Below are 23,873 nucleotides of genomic sequence, written 5' to 3' on the forward strand. Positions count from 1 at the left end.
AGTGGAGTGAACAATGTACTGGAGGGAACCCTACTGAGTTGCACGGGGACACTTTCCAGTCATTGTTCTCTGTAGAATCTGGTAGAGAAAAAAAAAATAGGTTCCTTGTTCCACTTCAAATAGTAAGTATGTCAGTTCTCCCATATAGTGTTAAGGCCTCTCTGGGCCACCACATAGTAGTTAAGCCACTCTGTGCCCCCCATAAGGCCACCTTTGTACCCTTATATAGTGGTTAGGCACTCTCTGTGCACCAATATAGTAGTAAGGCCCTTCTTTGCTCCCATATAATAGGCTTTATCTGGGCCACTAAATAGTAGTTTAGCCCCTCTTTCCCCCTTCAAGGTCCATTTTGTGCTCGCATATAGTAAATAGTTACCCCCTTTACTCCCATATAATAGTTTGACCCCCTCTGTGCTCCCCTATAATGGGCCCCCTTTGGCCACTAAATAGAAGTTAAGCCCCTCTGTGCCCTCTTATAAGACCCCTTCTATGGCCCCATGTAGCAATTAGACAGTTAATGGGTCAAGCAGAGCACCCATTGGTACCTGTGTGTTGTGCCGGAGAAAGAGTTAACGTTCCTTAATAATTAAATTACTTTACTTTGAATGATGGGCAGATAGCATAGATTTGATTATAGACACTCAATGTTTTGATTAAAAATTAGTTTCCTTAAACACTGTTTGAAAAGAAAGGGCCGGCAACATACTAGAAGAACAAATAATAAGCCATGTTTGTGAAAGTGATGCAATTTTTTGGTTCCAGCTGTACTTTTTGTAATCTGTATACATTGCAATTTAAACAACTTTGGTTTTATTGCGATCCTTTTAAGTATTACAGTTGGCTCTAGAACATATTATGGATGTGCATCCATTCCTGTATCGAACCTTAGGCCTTGTTTTTCTGTAATTGTTAATCCTTTCCCATAATTGTTAGCACTAGTTTAATTGGCATTACTTATTGAACTTATGGGAAGCAACCTTACTATGTTAAGCATGAATAAACCAGAGTACCATTTGCATATGTCAGTGACACTCTTATGGCCCTGAGTAAACCTTGTTAGCCTATAAATTATTTTCTGAACTATCCAGAATCTCATATCCCCAGTATGTCCTATGATTCAACAGCCTCACAGTTTCTTCCAACACTCTGATTTTCTTCCAGTCACTTATGGTGCCTCAAGACAGCTGGATGTCTTCTAAGTGAAATGAACAGTAAAAAATATACTTGTATAAGTAATATACTTTTTATAGTAGGAATACATATGCAAGAGGTAACTGTACAAAATGTAAAGCATTGGAACCATTTCTAACCATTCAAATAAAAGAGGGTTCTTTCTGTAAAAAAAAAAGAAAGAAAGGTATCCCATTAAACCCTATAGGTTTGGTGTGTAAAACAAGCAGAATAACTTTTCACCTTCTAAACATCAATCCTTACTAAATTAAATTATGCAATATATCAATCTGACTTCCCTCTACATAATTCACCTTAACCTCATTTTAGTTTAGATCATACTTTTGGAGTGCTCACTATTATAATTAGGGATAGTCCAAACCGAGTTCGGTTCAGGTTCGTACGAACCCGAACCCTCGGTAATGATTCCCGCTGTCTGCCCGCTCCGTGCAGCGGGCGGATCTAGCGGGAGGACCGCCTGGAAAACTGGGATACAGCCATAGCCATAGGTTGTATCCCAGTTTTCCAGGCGGTCCTCCCGCTGTATCCGCCCGCTGCGAGGAGCGGGCAGACAGCGGGAATCATTACCAAGGGTTCGGGTTCATCCGAACCCGAACCTCAGCGGGTTCGGACCATCCCTAATTATAATATATTTAATCATATCAAATTCAATACATATAACAGGAAATTTGTATCCTATGTCAAGGCTGCTCCTTAAAGGGAACTCAGGGCAAATCTAAAAATCTAGTGCCGGCAAGGGGTCACCGACTGGCTAAGTGGACATTTCTTATCTGGGGCTTGACATAGGAGGAGGCCAGAGGCTGTAAGTAAACTTTGTGGCGGGCAGCTGACTACTGGGACCCCCATATATACTGATAACAGATGCAGTATTAACCAGACAAATGTAGCAGCAGCATGCAGACTTGACCAGCTCTCTATTCTGTTTCCGTAGGGCTTTCAAACATTGTTCTTGGTGGTGGTGGGTCTTAGTGTTTGCACCCCCCCCCCCACCTTCACCACCTCCACCACTGATCAGCTAGTTGCCTAACCTATTTAGGTCTCATGGGTTTTGGCACCAAAAACAAGCCTATTTGAACTGGCCAGGGTATATAGAGATACAAGGCTAAGACAGGGAACTAAGCCCTTTATTATGATGAAGAAAAGTGGTTGCTTGTAAGGTTGAGTAGCTGTCCAACAGGCCTTTTGGCATTTTTATTTTATTCATTGAGTAGTGGTGTTTAATAGTTTAAGGAATGATGCTTCTTATATCTGACCCATCAAACTGGCTAGGGATTATTAGCCAAACTTCAAAGGCCTCTCTCCCAACCCATTACCCTTCTCTATACTGTACCCCAAAACAGTTACCAATAGATGAGTCCTTGTCCATAAAAAGAACATTATAATTTTATTGTTAATGTTTCAAGACTCTTTTCATTACATTACAGGGTAAGCAGTATTGCATTCTGGGCACCACATTATTCTGGAAATGTTATTTTACATCCTTAAAACATTGGTCAGCATACAGTGATATCCTCCAGCCAGGTAAGTAAATTAGGTTACTGTTATTTTTATGGCCACGTTTTCTGCTAAATTCAAAGCTTTAAATGGCTTCCATATGGATCGTTTGAAAAGTCTCCAAAAAGAACATTGCCCCTAATGGCTTCACTATGTAAACAATGGTGGCGCTTGACAATAGCAGGTTTGTTTAATTTATTTATTTTTTTTGTATATATAATTGGGAAACATCTACCATAACCAAAAATAATTTAGACTTTTTTCTTATATATTTTATGTATTTTCCATCGATAGTTAGGTATGTTAACACAAAGTGTTGATGCTGGCTACGAAACAATGTACGTATTGGATGTAAATTTTACTAACATTTGTTGATTTTTTTGGTAAGAAAATGGAGTATGATGAATGTGCGCAGTGAGGCTGATTTTGGCACAGCACAGTGAGTAGATATCCAGGTGTGTTTGATAGATATGAGCGGCACAGACAAACTGCAGGTTAATGTGCTGGAAATTCTGGATCCCTCACAAGCATTTTCTTTGTTAGACCTACCCCATCATGTGTAGTCACGTATCACAAAGTAAGTTGCGGCCAAAATGAGTTCCAGGCGCTGCTTTGTTTTCATCACTGAGGTGATTATACATACATTTTCTTATCTAACACAGTCCATTGAATTCACTGGTTTACTTCATACAGAAATAACAAGCAGATTGCATGACTGCCATGCAACACTTTATTTACCACATTAACCTTTTTTATTTCAGGATTATATTTTTATTATTATAATATATTACGTGGACCCCAGAGCAAAATTTAAGTAAATATTCATCCCCTTTTCTGGATAAGCAGAAACAGCTAGGGTCATATTAGACTTTGTTAGCCAACTAACATTGCTGTCACTGAAAAATGTGTGGACCTGTGTAGCTAACAGGATTAACAAAGAAGGCAAAAATACACTTTAACATGCTCTAAGCCAGGGATAGGGCACCTTCAGTCCTCCAGCTGTTGCAAAACTACAATTCCTATCATGCCTGGCTGAAGTTTAGCTGTCCATGATGGGGATTGTAGTTTTGCAACAGCTGGAGGGCCATAGGTTCCCCATCCCTGCTCTAAGCCGAGCAATACAGAGTGTTATAGAGTGTTTTTAGTTAATATAAGGGTTTTTCACTATTTTTTTTTTTTTTATAAAGGGGGAGATTTATCAAACTGGTGTAAAGTAAAATTGTCTTAGTTGCCCCTAACAACCAATCAGATTCCACTTATCATTTTTCAAAGAATCTGTGAGGAATGAAAAGTGGAATCTGATTGGTTGCTAGGGGCAACTAAGACAATTCTGCTTTACACCAGTTTGATAAATCTCCCCTATAGTTCTATTTATAAACCAGTATTCGATGGGCAAATATTTTTTACAAGTAATTTTTTAAATCTTTTTTTCTTTTGCTTATTTTTTTTGCACAATTTTTGGGCCAATATCTTGTGATTATTCTTATTCACAAATTTACGAATATTTGTTAAATTATTCCTATTCGGCTACGTAAAAAAAACCTAAACTAATGAATACTCAAGAAAAAATGCAGGCTTTATACTCAGTAGTAAATGTGTCCTTATGGGCTCTTTCTTTTTGCCTGATTTAGTTTAGGTCCTAAGACTCATAAACGCCATGTAAAAAGGCCACCAAGTTTCACAAAACAAGGATTAAATTTAAAGGAAACTTTAAATCATTAGACAGCATAACCGAGCTCCACCTACAGCAGTCACCTTTCCTGGGTCCTAACTGTGGCTCCTAGTGCTCAAACACCCAAAAGCTTAAAGTAAAGCTGAAAAAATGACATAGGAACAAAAACAAAGGATTGTCCCAAGTTAGCTGTCCCTAATATTTCCCCTTTTACTAAACTCTAACCTAACATTAGATAAATTAAAGGGAAGCTATCAGCAGGTTAGACAAATATATTGCACAAAGGGTGCTGAGGATGAAGGTATGTCTTTTACCTTCATCCTCGGCACCGTTGCTGTGCAGTTTGTAGTGTAATCCTGCTTGCTGTTTAGAGCCTCACCACAAAAAGGATTACACAACAAACAGCACAGGAACAGCGCTGAAGATGAGGGTAAGAGACAAACCTTCATCCTCAGCACCCTGTGTGCAATAGATTTGTCTAATATGCTGATAGTTTCCCTTTAAGGGTGCCTTCACTCCTACAGGATCCGCAGCGGATCTTACTTCTGTGGATTCGCAGCGAGATCAGCTGCAGATCCAGTATCATTCACCCCTATGATAGCACATACTCGCAGCAGGATTGACATCCCGCTGTGACTATGTGCTTTAACCCCCTGGCGCCCACAGCCCCGCTGCTCGCATCAGCCCCGCCACCGCCATCCTCTATCCCCGCCCCCATCATCCCCGCCGCCCGCATCCTCCATCCCGGCCCCCCATCAGCACCGCCGCCCGCATCCTCCATCCCAGCCCCCATCATCCCCACCGCCCGCATCCTTTATCCTCCCCGCCGCCCGCATTCTCCATCATCCCCGCCGCCTGCATCCTCCATCCCTACCACCCGCATCCTGCAGCCTGCCAACAGTATACATTAACTGCTCCTCGGCGCGGCTGCAGTGAGGCTCCCGGTCCCGCTCAGCCGATCAGTGTTGCCGTGCGCTGATTGGCTAATCAGGGTCGGAGCCGGGAGCCTCACGGAAGCCGCGCCGCCGAGCAGGTAATGTATGCTCTCGGCGGCGGGATGCGGGCGGTAGGGATAGAGGATGTGGGCAGCGGGGATGACTGAGAATGCAGGCGGCGGAGAGGATGGAGGATGCGGGCGGCGGAGAGGATGGAGGATGCAGGCGGCGGGGAGGATGGAGGATGCGGGCGGGGGATGATGGGGGCCGGGATGACGGATGCGGGCGGCGGGGATGATGGGGGGCCGGGATTGAGGATGCGGGCGGCGGGGATAAGGGGGGGCGGTGATAGAGGATGCCGGTGGCGGGGCTGATGCGAGCGGCGGGGCTGTGGGCGCCAGGGGGTAAAGCACATACTCACAGTGGGATGTCAAACTGGATCCACAGCTGATCTCGCTGCGAATCCGCAGAAGTGAGATCCGCTGCGGATCCGGTAGGTGTGAAGGCACCCTAAGTCTTAATGCTGACTCTAAGACTGAGTGAATCAAGGCAAAACAGAACACTGAAAAACATAAACTTGTAATATAATAAACCGAATAAAGCAGCAACAATTTCTAAATGCAAATATCATAAGTATATTAGACTAAGCAACAGACTAAGAAAATGACTGGAACAAGGTATTGGAGAGCTACAAAAAATACTGGGTACAAACAAAACAAGACAGATATTTTTAAGGTGGAAATGTAAGAGTCTCTAGTGTTGTTGGTTCCTGAGAAAAACAAACAAACAAACAAACAAACAAACTACTGTTTGGAACTTTTTCATCATCCGAACTGAGAAGCAAAAACAATTAAAAACACATCAAGAACCGGACAAAAACAAACAAATAAATACACTGCAATGTACTCACAATGTTCTCGGCCTTCTACACATTATACAATTACCAGAATCTATGCTTGTGGCATTTCTATTAAATGTTTATAAAGGGGATTTCATAGCCAATGACATAATGATGATGATGATGATAATGGCATTTCCTGGAATAAAGCACCATGTAAACTTTGAATCTAATTCCCGACTTCCCTGTGTGCTCTCTGATATAATCTCTTGACATGCTTGCTGGATTTTATGAAATTAAACTACAAGAAAAATTGCGGAAGGAAAGATCTTCAGAAATGAAGAATGAGAGCAGCATGAGGCAAAGTCATGAGCATAAAATGCACTTTCCAGTTCAGCTGTTTAGTGATGTTGCAATCACACTCTAATTAGATAACAATGTATCATATAGATGATGGTTCCAAGTACATGGGATGTACAGTGTAATGTTCAAGCTGTCCTTTAAACCAAAGCACTTAGCATTTATCTTTTAATATACTGTATATTAACCAACGGAAATATTTAAAGAGGCAATCTCTTTTTTTTTTTCTTTTTAATCGTAAGCAGTTTTGCAATATGCTATTTAAAAAAAAAATGTTTAAATCAACCCTATACATATGGCCACTAGGTGTCTTTTTTTTGCTTGCATGTGGACAGCTGCTGTCCTCATTCTGTAGCAAAAATTCCTGGGGAAGCTTGCATTGTATGGTCAACTCTCCTGTCACACGCCACCAACCACACAACCACACTATACTGACTGAATTGTTTCATAACAAAGAGCATTGTCTCCTGGTGAGCATGTATATTTGATAATAAAATTAGCAACAATTAATAATATATTGTAAGGCTGCAAACACACAGGGCGGATACGCAGCATATTTCTTGCTGCTTTTTCGCAGCGATTTTCGCTGCGGATCCCTGTCCTGTAGTTTATATAGGAAGCCATACTCGCAGCGGGATAGACATGTAAGGAGACGGCCCCTTAAACCCCCCCCCCTCCCACCAGACGGAGCATATACTATACCTGCTCCAGGATCCGACTTGTTTGGGGGGGTTTATGGCTGGACATCCCCCTCGGCCAATCAATGTACTGCCCTGACACATTAGCAGGGTCAGGATAGCACACCTTTACAATGGATAGAAAGAACCAAGAATGAAGGAACCAATAAATAAATGTAAGGGTCCTTTTACACTTACCAATCTTTCAGACATTTCTGTCAGCAAACAAGCGCTAAACAGCTAGATTAGCGTTCACTTGCAGTGCGTTTGTGCGGCCATTTTAATACATAGCTAGCAGACACACTTATTTACCTGTTTAGGGAGATGTGCGGCCGTTAAACAATAATTAATAAGGCTACTCAAAATATGCGTTCAACGGACAAGCATTTTCCTGCTCCTTGGCTGATCATTGACACTTTAATATAGACCGATAATCACTCATTGATGATTATCAGCACATTTAAAGGGTCCTTAGAGAGCTTGGGAGATTCTAAAGGCCAATACTGAAAGCGACACTCATGGAAGCATGGCAGTGGCCATAAAACCGGTGCACAGAGTGGAGGACAGAGCCACAGCTGGTTGTCACAACAGGAAAGGGTTTGCAACAAGTAGGGAGAGGAACCAGTGACCAGCGCCAGCAGAGATAAGTAATAAGAGTAGAGCTGCCTGCAAAGGCGTCCAATGGGAGTGGGGTGGGGGGAAATAATGCATTATAGATTTCTGTACATGGAAGTCTATGGGCAACACTTACCAATGAATACTTAGAAGCATACATTGTGTTGGAAGTATATATTGGTAAATCCTCCAGAGGTATTCTACATGCAATGTGAACAGAAACGTCTAACACTGTGATTTTTTTTTCCGTAGCAAACTAGTAAAACAATACTTTCTCATTTATATGTTAAAAAAAAAAAAAAAGCAAAAAGTCACATAACCGGTCCAGAAAGAAAATGAAGAAACAGTGAATCATATCACCCTCTGACTGTGGATGAAAAAACTGTCATCTATCAGTGTTCAAGACCTGAAGATCTTGAATAAAATACTTGAAAACAATGAATGCTTCTATCATATGTGGAAATATTTTACCCTTGGATTGGAGATTTTATTTATGTTCCTCTTGTGCGTCAATGTTGTGACATAAAAAGAACAGCTTGAGGAACAGTCTATGAAATGTAAGGGAAAACACATTGAGGAATATATCGGTAAAAACCAGTATATTTTATCAGCAGCTGCAAAGCCTCTTCTGGCCGAATATGTTACGGAATATCATGTTTTTCCGTAAGAGCACTCTTTCGCAGCTGTATCTAAGAATTGGTGGTGGTCTTGAGTCTGCTGTCTCAGAACTGTGACATACAGTACAGCAGAAAAGGTGATATCACCTCAGTAAGGGGCCACACATTATACTAGGTGAAACAAAGACAATTGTGTAAAAAGTAAAAAGTTTATTCTGTAGATATACAAAAAATATTTTGGACATAGCTTATGTATAGGCAACAAAATCAGGAATTTTTAGCTGTTCTCGGTCAATGTCTAGATGTTCAGTAAACAGTGGTTGTTTCTCTGTAAAATAAAAATACAAGTATTATTTTAGATAGTAAAGCATTTCCCACAAACTTACAATACTGATAGAAAGAGTAAAGGCTTACCAATAAAGTATATTAAATTATCATTATTATAAGGCTAACTATATACAGTAATAGTAAACCATGAAAACGCTAACCAAAGTCTAATGAGTGTGTGTGTGTGTGTGGGGGGGGGGCACTCTTCATAATGGCCCTTTTTCAAGGCCTGATGTGTCACCTTATCGTTTGCAAAATTTTTGTTCAAATTTGTTAACATTTGTGAATTCAATATTAACGAATTTCAATAAAACAATCAAATTATAGTAGCTACAGTACTGGGATTATTACAGAAGGAATTGTTAACGTAACGCATGTTATTGTAAAAGTTTAAAAAATTTGAAAATCACAATTGAAATCAGCCATCTGATCAATCAATCTAATGAAACATAACTTGTATAACACAGTAGGAGTGGAGTGCGACCACTGATTATGTAAGGTGCATGCTCCATTCACTGATCCCAGTAAATTGGTAGAACTCAAGTTTACAGTGGTCAGTGAGTGAATAATATGGACTGTGTCTTCACTGATCCCAGTGAATTTCTATAGGCACCCAGTTACTTGGTAAACTGGACACCTGGTTAGCAGCTACAACAAAAAATCACCCACAATCAGCCCTCCTATCCTCTACTTTCTGTCCCTATATCACTCTGTTAGTCTCTCCCTGCTCTGCTCTAACTGCCTGCTGCCATCCTGTTCTCTCTTCCACACACAGCCGACTGGCCGCCTCTTAAAACAAACCACCTTATATTGTGAAGTGATTTAGTTTACATTGCACTATTTTACTGCAATTTGGTGGAAAATGCAAAGAAAAACAACATGGGGAAGATTTATAAAAGGGTGTACAATTTGTGTGCAAACTGCCTACAGCAACCAGTTACAGCTCAGCTTTGATTTTACCAGAGCTGGAAGCTGAGCTGTAATTGGTTGCTGTGAGCAGTTTGCACCAGTCTAAATTTTACACCCTTTCATAAATCTAGCCCTTGTGTGAACATAACTTTACTAGGAATGCTGATTTACACAATAATTGGACCAAGTAAAGGGCCATTAGACTAGGTGTCAAACACGTGTCCCTCCAGCTTTTACAAAACTACAATTCCCATCATGCCTGGACAGCCAAAGCTTTGAAGGGAATCCTAGTTTTGCTGCAGCTAAAGGGCCGCATCTAGTAATAATTGTATGTAAATTACCTGTACAACAATGACTACCATATGGATTGTAACTAATCAGCTATACTAAAGATGTCTGCTGTCTGCATCCTTACATCCGTTGCAACAGCCATGATTACTATGTAGCTTACGTAGTGTGAACATAGCCTTGTAGTGCGGCCCAATATTGCTGACCGCTTTATGGGTGTTATTCCATAGTACTCCGCAATTCATGGGAAAACAGTGCTCCATGCTGCAATACCGGGTCCATGCTGGGACCTGTCGTTTTTGTTTGCTGAACAGATCACAACCATATACATGTACGGACTTGTGAACGGGGCCATTGAAATGCATGGGTTCTAATTTCTCTCCGCAATGCAGATTTATGAATAAAGACTAAGATGCTTATGCTGTATATATACACACACACAATCTTTGCAAGGCAGCTCTCAGATAATGTGAACCATTTGGCGAGGTATACAGTATACACCTCACTGCGCTCTGTTCTAAATTAGAAGAGGGGAGACAGGGGGCGCTTCCTCGTGTGATAAAAGATAGCCAGGTGGATGGTAGCAGGGTCTTACAGGGATCCACTCACCTGGGTAGGCTGTTCAAAATTTAGGCACAACTCTATATGCAGCATGAAACAGTGTACTCCGCAGCTGTACTGGGGGACGTCACCACCAACGGTGGGAGAAGCAAATGTAGATGTGTTATCAGCCGATTACAGGACCAAGAGTCGAATCCACACCAGAATATAGTAAGCGCAGGAGTATATAAATTTGCACACAGCGGTGCAGCCAGGAATCATCCAGAGGTAGATGGCATAATAAACATATATTCTTTATTACAATGCGTTTTGGCCCTATATCGTCTAACATGGGCCTTTATCAAGCAACATGCTTGATAAAGGCCCATGTTAGACGATATAGGGCCGAAACGCGTTGTAATAAAGAATATATGTTTATTATGCCATCTACCTCTGGATGATTCCTGGCTGCACCGCTGTGTGCAAATTTATATACTCCTGTGCTTACTATATTCTGGTGTGGATTCGACTCTTGGTCCTGTAATCAGCTGATTACACATCTACATCTGTTCTAAATTAGGGACACCTCCTATTAGACAGGAGGCCCTACTCCTGGACATAGATTCCTTGGTACCATACACTGATATCATAAGAGTGTCATGGAAACTATATACAGGGGCATGGTTTCCTCTTAAAGAATTAGTTCATGCTCTTGTATAGTGAACAATGATGCTGTATGCATCACCTTTTTCTGGGTGTGTTATGGTCGCTTCATAGTAAGCGGTGATGCTATATAAGGGTCAACTATCAACCTGTTTCTAATCTCTCCTTCATCTCCAAACTCCTAGAACATCTGGTCTATTCTCACCTTACCCGCTATCTCTCTGACAACTCTCTTCTTAACCCTCTACAGTCTGGCTTCCGATCCCTTCACTCCACTGAAACTGCTCTCACCAAGGTGTCAAACGACCTCCTGAAGGCCAAGTCACAAGGAAACTACTCCTTGCTGATTCTCCTGGATCTCTCAGCAGCGTTTGACACTGTGGACCACTAGCTTCTCCTCTCCATGCTCAGCTCTCTTGGCCTCAAGGACTCTGTTCTCTCTTGGTTCTCTTCCTACCTCTCTGACCGCTTGTTCAGCGTATCCTTCTCTGGCTCTACTTCCTCTCCCCTACCTCTTACAGTTGGAGTTCCCAAGGGATCAGTCCTGGGTCCCCTCCTCTTCTCCCTCTATACAGACCCCAGGTTTGGTTTTCAATACCATCTTTATGCTGATGACACCCAGCTATATACAATACCTCCTCCCGTGACATCTCCCCTGCCTTGCTGCAAAATACTAGTGACTGTTTATATGCTGTCTCTAACACTATGACCTCTCTATTTCTCAAACTTAATCTCTCTAAAACTGAACTTCTGGTATTTCCTCCCTCTAACAAACCTATACCCAACATCTCTCTCTCAGTCTGTGGTACTAGCATCACTCCTGTGCATCAGGCTCGATGTCTGGGGGTTATGCTAGACTCTGATTTATCCTTCACTCCCTATATCCAAGCTCTTACACGCTCCTGTCATCTTAATCTCAAAAACATCTTCAGAGTCCGTCCATTTCTCACCACTGACACCGCTCAGACTCTGACTGTCGCCCTGATCTACTCCCGTCTTAACTACTGTAACTCCCTACTAATTGGTCCAGTCTTTCCTTAACGCTGCAGTCAGGCTCATCTTCCTCTCCAGCCGCTATACCAACGTCTCCCCTCTGTGCCAGTCACTGCACTGGTTACCCATTAAATACAGAATCCACTTCAAACTCCTCACCCTCACCCATAAAGCTCTCCACAACTCTGCCCCTCCATACATCTCCTCCCTCATCTCCACCTATCATCCTTCCCGTGCTCTGCGCTGTGCAAATGATCTAACCTTAACATCTTCCATAATTAGAACCTCTCATTCCCGCCTACAAGACTTCTCTCGTGCTGCACCAGTTCTTTGGAACACCCTACCCAAACACATCAGACTCATACCCAATACTCACAGTTTCTAGCATGCCCTGAAGACTCATCTCTTCAGACTCACTTATAACGTTACCTAAACTTGTTTCCCCCTTCTGTTGTTTCCCTTGCTCTATCTCTGTTGGTTCCTGAACTTTATGGGGGAGATTTATCAAAGGGTGTAAAATTTAGACTGGTGCAAACTGCCCACAGTAACCAATCACAGCTCAGCTTTCCTTTCAGCACTGCCTAAAGCTGAGCTGTAATTGGTTGCTGTGGGTAGTTTGCACCAGTCTAAATTTTACACCCTTTGATAAATCTCCACCTATATGTTTACTTGCAATCAGACATTGGCGTTGTTGCTGGCTCATCCTGTATTTCGAACTATGTACAATGGCTGGACCATGGACAAATGAAGCACTTATGCCTGGTGTCAACCCAAGTCGTAGTCTGTAAGCTCCAACAAGCAGGTCTTGTTTGTACTTTATACTTTGTATTATTATTATTATTATTATTATTATTATTATTATTATTATTGGTTAGGGAACCTTGGCTCTCCAGCTGTTACAAAACTACAACTCCCATCAAGCCTGGACAGCCAAAGCTAAAGCATGATGGGTGTTGTAATTTTTGCAACAGCTGGAGAACCAAGGTTCCCTACCCTTGTGCTATATGCTCATGTATGCAAGCAGTCCAGTGCATCTACTGTATATGAAGCCCTAGAAGGTAAGTTCTGCACCAAACCTTACGGATGATGACAGGACCTAGGACTATGTTTGAATGTGAATTAGCTGCCAAATCAAAGTTTGATGGATCTCAGTTGGATCGCTTATCTTTATGTATAATTAAACAGCAAATATAGAACAGAAAAACAAAATGGGAGTTGTCTATAAGGGTATGTGCATAGGTCCTCAGGGAGGATAGGGTGTACAGTGAAGACTAGGATACCTTTACATAGAGAACTACTGTAGAAACGGAATGTTTTCCCCAGGCCTTGTTATATAATGAAACCTAAAGTAAGGAAATAATTACATCTGAGTTCTGAAGGCATTGAATGACATTTGATTAATTTGCACAGTTGTCATTTCATTTGGGCTGGGATATTGTATGAACTGATTTTAATTTAACATTGAAAGGCTCCTTTCAAAGTTATTTACTGAGCGATGTCTAAAGAAATCGATGTCTTCAATTTTCAATTACTATTTAGTATTTAAATGCTGGTTATACAGATTTTCTACAGTTTGCAGCATGTTTGCCTGCATCCAGTGTAATTTGTATCGATCTAAGTTACTTATTGATTGTACAAATCATAAGTGAGAAAGACTGGAGAACTCAGGGGTTTAATCAGGAATCCTGAAAAAACAGAAGTAACAGGCTGTGGACGCCGTCATGTTGAGAGGACAACATCAGCTCTCAATAAAGTGCTAAAACATGGAGTATAGTCAATGCTAAGTAATATTGCAGATTTCCAGACTCTATTTACACTAGTTCCATCAAGTATCCAATGGCCAAAATAGTATAGCATGCTATTATAGCTATTATGTCCGGTAAGAAAAACTGACAGAGGCCCATTAGAGGCTCATAGGAGGAAAAATACATTATTACACATTGTAATGGGCTTTATCCTGTGTATAGTAGTGTAGAATAAGACATGCATGTGTGTCCATGCTATCCTGAGATGGGTTCTTATCTGCCTAATGACATTTGAGTTTGTTTTCTATTGACTAGGATTGAAGAACCCAGAGGTTTAAACTTTTGATCTCCATGGTCAAATATGACTAAGGGGACTCCTCAACCCTGGATATGTAGAACAGCAATTTCTCCATGGATTTTTTTACATATTAAAAGAATGTACAAAAAAAAAAACTGAAATTCTTGCTCTGAACTATACCCCCTTGCTGAACAGGGTTCTCTCAGAAACGACTGCTTACTTTTTGAAACCATCTTTGTGGTTTGAGAGGATGGCCATTGTAAAAATGGACATGGTTCCAAAATCTTTATACAACTTCCAGACGGTGCCAATTGTGGTCCCAGTGGCTTTCTTCAGGACTCTGTGGAGGGCTATTTCAAAATTTATTTGGGGTAATACTAGACCTAGGATTAAATACTCACACAATCCAAATTCAACAGAGGCATGGGTCTTACTGACATGCGCCTCTACATTGAGGCAGCAGCACTAAGCAGAGTCTTGGACTGGGTGCACAGTAAAGTAAAGATAAGATGGTTTAAAAAAAAAAAAAAAAAGCCAAAACAACATATATAAAGTTGTAGGACATCTCATTTACACCTAAAAACATGGGCCTCTAAACTGCGTCCCTCCAGCTGTTGCAAAATTACAATTCCCATCATGCCCGGAAAGCCAAAGCTTTAGATGCTTCTGAGCCAACTCTGAAGTGAAAGGAGTGGCCAGGAGAACACCAGGGACCATGGACAGGTAAGTATTGCTGTATTTTCTATATATGCAGAAAGGGCTGCATAAACATAGCTAACAAATGTAATAGGTTCAGTAAGTGAGCACCGATCTACCAGATAGACGCCAGCTTACAGCTAATGTCAGGCAGTGTATTACAGCCCTTACAATGGGTCAGGGACCAGGTGATGAGGACACAGGAACAGGAGAATAATGCCACCCCTTAAAAAAAATCTAGCTCAGACCTCTCCTTCATGTTTGGTGGACCTGCAATGTCATTAAGACGTTATGGGCACGTATTTACTCTACTTTATGAAAAATATTGGGTTATCCCTTTCAATGGGGTCCAGAGGTCGCCTTAAAAACACCTAGGTTTGGATTTCATGGTACATGCAGACATATCCATAATGGTCCATGTTCTAACAGCAACCAAATCTAAAGTAGCCCAAAACTGGAAAGGCACATCTCTCCCCACCATTACAAAAGTATTGAATGCAGTCCATTACAGCTATACCATAGAAAAGGCCATTAGTTTTAAATGGGGAAACAGCATCTCAAAATTCCAAGCCAATTGGGATAAATAGGTGGAATTTAGGACAATAGCATCCCAAGAAGGATGTAATCTTGAGTACTTTTCATTAGTACTTTTCATTAGGATTTTGACTAGGTATTAGGACTAGAGATGAGTGAACTTTTTAAAAGTTTGTTTCGGTTCGATCCGAAGAACTTTCGCGAAGTACGGATTTGTACGAACCAAACCTAAAACGAACCTTGCTATAATGGCTGAATAATTGCAGCTACAATAGTGGGAGTCTGATAGGGTATAGTTTCCTTTAGTTAAAGTTGCTATTACAATGAAAAAATGAGAAAAATCAAAGTGCAAAAATAGTGAAAAAAAATTAGCCAAGGTGTAAGTTTTTACAAGGGAAATAGGACACAAAGTTCCTTGGACCCAGTAGGGTGGAAAACAGACATTTGACAGTGAAACCAGCAGCAGTAATAGTACTGTATTGGACCCAGTATGGATGAGAACAGACAACTGACAGAGGAGTAGCCAGCAGAACTTGATTGCACCCAGGCCAGTATGGTTGAGAAGAGACTATTGGAGGAGGCGGCCCCACTTGATTGAACCCAGGCCAGTATGGTTGAGAACAGACTATTTGAGGAGGAGGAGGCAGTACCTGATTGCACTCAGGCCAGTATGGTTGAGAACAGACAATTGACGAAGGAGGAGGATGTTCAGCCTTGGAGTAGTGACCTAAGAATCCTCGCTGATGATGTTGTTCAGCGCACTTTCCAGAACACAGACGAGTAGTCATGCCTGCTCACAAACAGAGTTGCGTCCTCAAAAGGGATCAACAATTGGCAGGAAATGTTCGAAGAAACCTGTGCACTAGGAGGTTTATCACATGTGCCATACAAGGTGTATGACTCAGCCCTCCCTGCTGCACTGCAGAGACAATGTTCCTCCCATTGTCGGCTACAACACTTCCCAACATTAGTTGATGTGGGGTTAGCCATTCATAGATCTCCTCCCGGAGGAGCTCCTGCCCACTGAGGCTCCGTTTACCAAGGCTCACCAAATGGAGGACAGCCTGAGAGCGCCGGGCCTGACATCGTTGGTAAGACACCGGGGCAGGATGGACTGCAGTCAAAGCGGCGGATGGTTGCAAGGTGGTGGAGGCAGAACTTGTGCAGAACTGGCCCCCTAAAGCACGGGGAGGTGACAGTGGCAAGAATGGGCCAACTTCCTGATAGTCTTCTGCGAGAATGTTGACTCAATGGGCAGTAACAGACATGTACTGCCCTTGCTCATAATTAAAGGACCAGACATCAGCACTCAGGTGCACGGTCTTGGACACCAAGAATCCCAATGAGTCAGGAACATTTTTCTACACAACTGTGAAGTAATGGGACAGCTGATGGGACTTTTTTTTTTTTTTTTTTTTTTGCTAGGACAGTGATGGGGCTTTTTTTTTTCTTTTTCTTTTCTTTTTTTTTTTACTTTTTTGTTGCAGCTAAATCTGGTTCTCCTATTTAATTTTTTGAAGCTTTCTTGTAAAGATATAAACTGAGAGATTTTCACTTAAATAAGTAGATCAGCTTGAACACTGAATTTGCTTTCATGTGTCTTGGTTGATACTCACAGACAGCTGTTACATTACATTTTTGATTAGGCAGCACCCAATTATATCTGAGGAGACTAACTTAAGGTCTCACCCTAACAGGGGTGACGTCACACATCTTGATATTCACAGAAAACCAGGATACAAGGGATTATAGGAATAATAATCCCTCATATCCTGGTCTATTCTGTGATTTTATTTGTTTTTATTATTTGAACCAGATTCGTTACGAACGTTCTCAAAGTTCAGTTCAGTGGCGAACCAAACTTTTTGCAAAGTTCGTAACTAGAGATGAGCGAACCGGGTTCGGGTTCGAGTCCATCCGAACCCGATCATTCGGCATTTGATTAGCTGGGGCTTCTGAACTTGGATAATGCTGTTAGGTTGTCTGGTAAACATGGATACAGCCAATGACTATATCCATGTTTTTCACATAGCCTTAGGGCTTTATCAAATTTCAGCAGCCACTGCTAATCAAATGCCGAATGTTCGGGTTCGGATGGACTTGAACCCAAACCCGGTTCGCTCATCTCTATTCGTAACGAATCTGGTTTGTTACGGTTCGGTTCGCTCAACCCTAATTAGGACCTACAAACATAATACATTATTAACTACTAAGTGCCAGTTAACTTAGGTTTTATTCTGTACCCAACTATATCTTTGTTAGGGTACTGTTGTTGTTGTTACTGTATAGTTGTTAATGCCTATACAGGAGTACTGATCAAGATTTATATCATAATGACTCTCAGACTACAACGAATAAACACTCTTCTCTGCATACACTGTTATATTGAATTATTGTAATACTTCATATGATTGTTTGTTCGTTTTCCTGATTGGTGAAGAATATTTGCCTTCTAATACACCCACTTGCCTGTAGTGCCTTATTTGTAATGTTTAAAACTTTAATTAAAAAAAAAAGTTATATAAAAAAAAAATCTAGCCCATTTAAATTACTGTAGGCCAACAGCTTTGCAAAAAACAAAAAAAAAGCCTTTAAGGCCCAGACAGGCCTGATCATTAAGAGGACACTGGGGGACTAGAATAATAATACTATAATATAAGCTAGGTAAGAAGTTCTTTGGAATTGTGTCTGCTGGAGTTTCTCTTTAACAAAGTACTGTATATAAATTGCCATAAAAACATCAACAAAAGAAAATGTATCAATAAACAGTCTCCTACTTGTACTGTGTGAAATGTATTCTGCAATCTATTACTTCCATATATTCAATACCATTAGCCCAAAACATCCATTTTTCAGAACCTGACACCTACAGATAGAGGACAAGAAAATATCTTGATACAATTAACGGGAATAGCTGGTGGAGTAGTAAAATGGAACTATCGTGCCTACCAGTTTACAAATCACTCAGGATATGTCATACATCACACAGCTCGTCTATCAATCATATTTATATTTAGCTCTTAATGGCACCATGATACACATCAGCTATATGTTACACATATGGGACCCAGCTATTGATTTTGCACAGTACTGTAGGCACAGTAATTTCTTTTTCACAAACTGAAAGTGTCAGCAGGTACCATGTTTTATTTTCTGTCATTCCATTAGAGAACGATCGTACATTCCTGTACTCGGGAGGATCACCACTGGTGAATATTAAAGCCTGGGCACTCAGGTCCCATTCATTACAAATAATGTTACAAGACACACAAAAGGAGCAAAACTGATTAAATGGGATTAGCTGTGAAAGGCTGAGCGTGATGATAAAGCCGCTCTATAATTTTTGAAGTCACCGGATACTACTAACATTGTAACATATTATTTTAAAGCAAGATTTATTGTGGGTCAAAGTACTTTTACAATTTAACATTTATTGTCTCAACGCCTGCGTTCCTGCTGCTTGGAATGGATGGAGAGCTAACATGGAGCTAATAATATCATCAAAACATCTGAAAACGGGTATAGAAAGATCTTTTAGGACTTGTGAATTGTACACAAATTTTATGTAGGGTGATTGTGACTTTTCCATATGTCCTAAAACAATTATCAACCTGAACGGCCGCTAATCGGCCACATAAGGCCAATCATCATTTCTTGTAATAGAGCCTTAAAGGGGTAGTTCACACAAAAAATCTTTCAAATTAACTAGTGCTAGAAAGTGAAAGAGACTTGTAATTGACTTGTAATCTCCAGTCTTCCAGTACTTATCAGCTGCTGTATGTCCTGCGGGAGGTGGTGTATTATTTCTAGTCTAAAACAGTGTTCTCTGCTGACATCTCTGTCTGTTAAAGGAACTGACCAGAGCAGTAGCAAATCTCCATAAAAACCTCTCCTGCTCTCCACACTGGAAAGTATACCACTTTCTGCAGGACATACAGCAGCTGATAACTTCTGGAAGAATTACAAATTACAAATCCCTGTCACTTTCTGGCACCAGTTGATTTGAAAGAAAAAAAAGAAAAATTGGTGAGCAACTCTTTTAAGCTGGGTTCACACTACGTATATTTCAGTCAGTATTGTGGTCCTCATATTGCAACCAAAACCAGGAGTTGATTAAAAACACAGAAAGGCTCTGTTCACACAATGCTGAAATTGAGTGGATGGTCGCCATTTAACCCTTTAAGGACATGGCCCATTTTCGTTTTTACGTTTTCGGTTTTTCCTCCTTGTGTTTAAAAGGTCATAGCACTTGCATTTTTCCACCTAGAAACCCCCATGACCCCTTATTTTTTGCGTCACTAATTGTACTTTGCAATTACAGGCTGAATTTTTGCATAAAGTACACTGCGAAACCAGAAAAAAATTCGAAGTGTGGTGAAATTGAAAAAAAAAAAACGCATTTCTTTTATTTGGGGGAAATGTGTTTTTACGCCATTCACCCTGGGGTAAAACTGACTTGTTATGCATGTTCCTCAAGTCGTTACGATTAAAACGATATATAACATGTATAACTTATATTGTATCTGATGGCCTGTAAAAAATTCAAACTGTTGTTAACCAATATACGTTCCTTAAAATCGCTCCATTCCCAGGCTTATAGCGCTTTTATCCTTTGGTCTATGGGGCTGTGCGAGGTGTCATTTTTTGCGCCATGATTTGATCTTTCTATCGGTACCTTGATTGCCCATATACGTCTTTTTGATCGCTTTTTATTACATTTTTTCTGGATTTGATGCGACCAAAAATGCGCAATTTTGCACTTTGGGATTTTTTTGCGCTGACGCCGTTTACCGTACGAGATCAGGAATGTGATTAATTAATAGTTCGGGCGATTACGCACGCGGCGATAGCAAACATGTTTATTTATTTATTTATTTGTTTACTTTTATTTAAAACCTGGGAAAAGGGGGGTGATTCAGGCTTTTATTAGGGGAGGGGGCTTTTTACTATTAACAACACTTTTTTTTTTACACATATACTAGAAGCCCCCATGGGGGACTTCTAGTATATACACTGTGATCTCTCATTGAGATCTCTGCAGCATAGATATGCTGCAGAGATCCATGAGATCGGCACTCGTTTGCTTTCGGCTGCTGCAGCCGGAAGTAAACGAGTGCCGAGCCGAGGACGGCGCCATCTTGGACGCGTCCCCGGCCGGCATCAGTAACGGAGATCGCTCCTCCGGGACAAGGTCCGGGAGGAGCGATCTCCCCCACTAGACACCAGGGAAACGTTGCCTCCGGTAATCGGAGGCAGCTGTCAACTTTGACAGCTGCCTCCGATTAGCTAATTAGCGGGCACGGCGATCAGACCGTGCCCGCTAATAGCGGCGGTCCCGGGCTACACGCGGCACCCGGGATCGCGGCACTTCAAAGCGGGGCCGCCGCGCGGCCCCGCTTTGAAGTGCAAGTGAGGACATAGGACGTACCGGTACGTCCTATGTCCTTAAGAGGTTAATGGCAAATATTTGCTGTTATTTTAAAACAACGGCTGATGTATTGAAATAATGGCCATTATTTACTGTTATATGGCGGCCATCCACTCAATTTCAACATTGTGTAAACAGATCCTTTCTGTGTTTTTAATCCACTCCTGGTTTTGGTTGCAATATGAGGACCACAATACTGACTGAAATATACGTAGTGTGAACCCAGCCTCAGGGTTGGTTCCCAATTGTAAAGGTACAAGAACTATTCTATATGATGAAATCAATAGTCATGCTGCAAAAACAATGTGCTCATTATACAGAGATGTCATCTAACAGCACTTTCAGTATTGACCTTAGGGGTGGCAGTGGCAATACTAGATAAGGGCAAGTGTGTGTGTGTGTGTGTGTGTGTGTGTGTGTCTGGGGGGTGGGCGATGGTAGAATTTACATTATGCAGCCTTTTAACGCCTTTAAGAAATGAAGAGCGTAACATTTAAATAAGCCATTACCTAATGCAGAACAATGTAAACAATATATAGATGAGACAGGTAGTTGTAATGTTTGTCTAGATATCTTAGGCCTTATTTACACGTTCTGAGCATGATCCATATATATACGGATGGTATGCAATGGGAACACAGGGGGAGATTTATCAAACATGGTGGAAAGTAAAAATGGCTCAGTTGCCCCTAGCAACCAATAAGATTGCACCTTTCATTCCTCTCAGACTCTTTGGAAAATGAAAGGTGGAATCTAATTGGTTGCGAGGAGCAACTGAGCCAGTTTCACTTTAAACCATGTTTGATAAATCTCCCCCACGGTTCGTAGGTCCCGGCATCATGTTTCACTATAAATCTAAGCTGTACCGGACTTTTTTTTTTACACCAGTATTTTCCAGAAGCCTTCATGACATGACACTATATAGGCCTACGGTGGCATGTGAGTGACAATTATATACACCATAATGAACATTTTATAATATAGTTTGGACACTCGAACACACCATTGTGTGAATTGACATTGAATAGCAGTCGCACAAAACGGACATGTCCGTTTTTCGTGTGGCCGGATGGAATCCCGGTCGAAGCGTATACACTGCAGCTGGGATTCTATTAATTCAAATACAACGTATGTTTTGCATAAATCATAAATCGAACGTGATTTATGCAAAACATACGTTGTGTGAACATGGCCTTAGATGTAATACTACTTAATGCATTTCTATCTGCAGTTGTCTCATCGTAAAGAAACTTCCCATTCAGTTTGCGCTCTCCACAAACGATTAATTAGTATTCAACTATTCATCTAACGATAGGTTGAGAATGTTTTTCATGCTTCCCAATTCCCTTTGGGCCAAAGCGGAATATGTTATTTCTCTTTGTCAAGTTTGTATTTATTATGTATCCTTGCTATTTATTCCGAATTCTTAAACATATCTCTTCCCCCACCTGTGACACCGGAATACTTTCTGACACTGCAGTTGTGCTCTGAATTCTTCATAAGAGAAAAAAAAAATCATTTGACACAATCAAGTATCGCAATATAAATGCAAAACCAGATAGAAGGGATTTAACTCACGTTGACAGGGCTCAATACATCCGGATTGTTTAAACAACATTGATTCTATATGTGGACACGTCCGAAAGGATCTGTCTAATTAAGAGTTTCTCTGCTGTAATTACCTGCAGCCAAGAGCAGGTTAATTGAGAGAGAGGCAATACGACCTAATCCTTTAAGAGAAGACAGACAGAGGCTTGGCCGCCTGTGCTCTGGATCTCAAACACCAGGCTGGCAGCACATGTCTATATATCTCCGGGAATCAGGTATAAGTGACACACATACAGCAGTCAAGTGGCACAGTGATATTGTCTCGTCAAGGAGCTCGGTCAGTGTCAGTGAAATGGCCTGTCACACCAGATCCACCTGGCTATTGCAAGACATTTCTTTACCTTCAATTACTTACAAGTCGTCAATGTCAGGATAAGAAGGAGAACATTAGAAGCGTATTATACACAGCGCCACTTCAAATGTGATTACACTTACTCTCCATCAATCACTTTTTTTTCCCCCAAGCCGGTTTGATGGGCCTATTTTTCTTTCAAAAAAAGTGAAACCATATTCAAAAATCATTGAGCTGAATTATTAAAGTGATGAAATGTTCAGGAGGCTTATAACATAACATTAGGATGGGGAAGATCTTCTGAATTAGAGAACATATATTTAAAATCAAATGTTTTGATTAAAAAGATCACAGTGAAAAGGATTCAGGGAAGGTAATAATTCAGCAAAATCTTTTAAAGACGTACAGTAAAATTGTAACCAAATTCAGATGTCAAAATAGAGACAAAAAGAATGGAAATGAACCACTTCAGAGCCCCCATAATTTAGATTTTTCACTCAAGTCCTTTTCCTCCATACCTGCTAAGACCCATAATGTTCTTTGCCAACTCTTTCCTTTACCATCTATTGTTTAACAAACAAGAAAGACTAATTTGGGGTCTAATAAAAAAAAAAAAAAGCCCCCCTCCCCCCCTTCCACTTTTTCCTAGGTGCCGATGTCTATATCGGTTTTTTATGTATCTTTTATGTATCTCTATACCTTAAAAACACACACTTTTAGGCTGGGTTCACACTACGTATTTTTCAGTCAGTATTGTGGTCCTCATATTGCAACCAAAACCAGGAGTGAATTAAAAGCACAGAAAGGCTCTGTCCACACAATGTTGAAATTGAGTGGATGGCCGCCATATAACAGTAAATAACGGCCATTATTTCAATATAACAGCCGTTGTTTTAAAATAACAGCAAATATTTGCCATTAAATGGCGGCCATCCACTCAATTTCAACATCGTGTGAACAGATTCTTTCTCTGTTTTTAATCGACTCCTGGTTTTGTATGCAATATGAGGACCACAATACTGACTGAAATACTGTATATGTAGTGTGAACCCAGCCTCAATTGGTGAACAGTATCAGACAGCACAATGACAGCCCTTCTCAGCTTAACGCTGAAATTCACCCCCCCCCCAAACCCTTGCTTCCCCCGCTCCAA

The sequence above is a fragment of the Dendropsophus ebraccatus genome, chromosome 4, assembly GCF_027789765.1.
Source record: "Dendropsophus ebraccatus isolate aDenEbr1 chromosome 4, aDenEbr1.pat, whole genome shotgun sequence".
NCBI classification, from domain to species: Eukaryota; Metazoa; Chordata; class Amphibia; order Anura; family Hylidae; genus Dendropsophus; species Dendropsophus ebraccatus.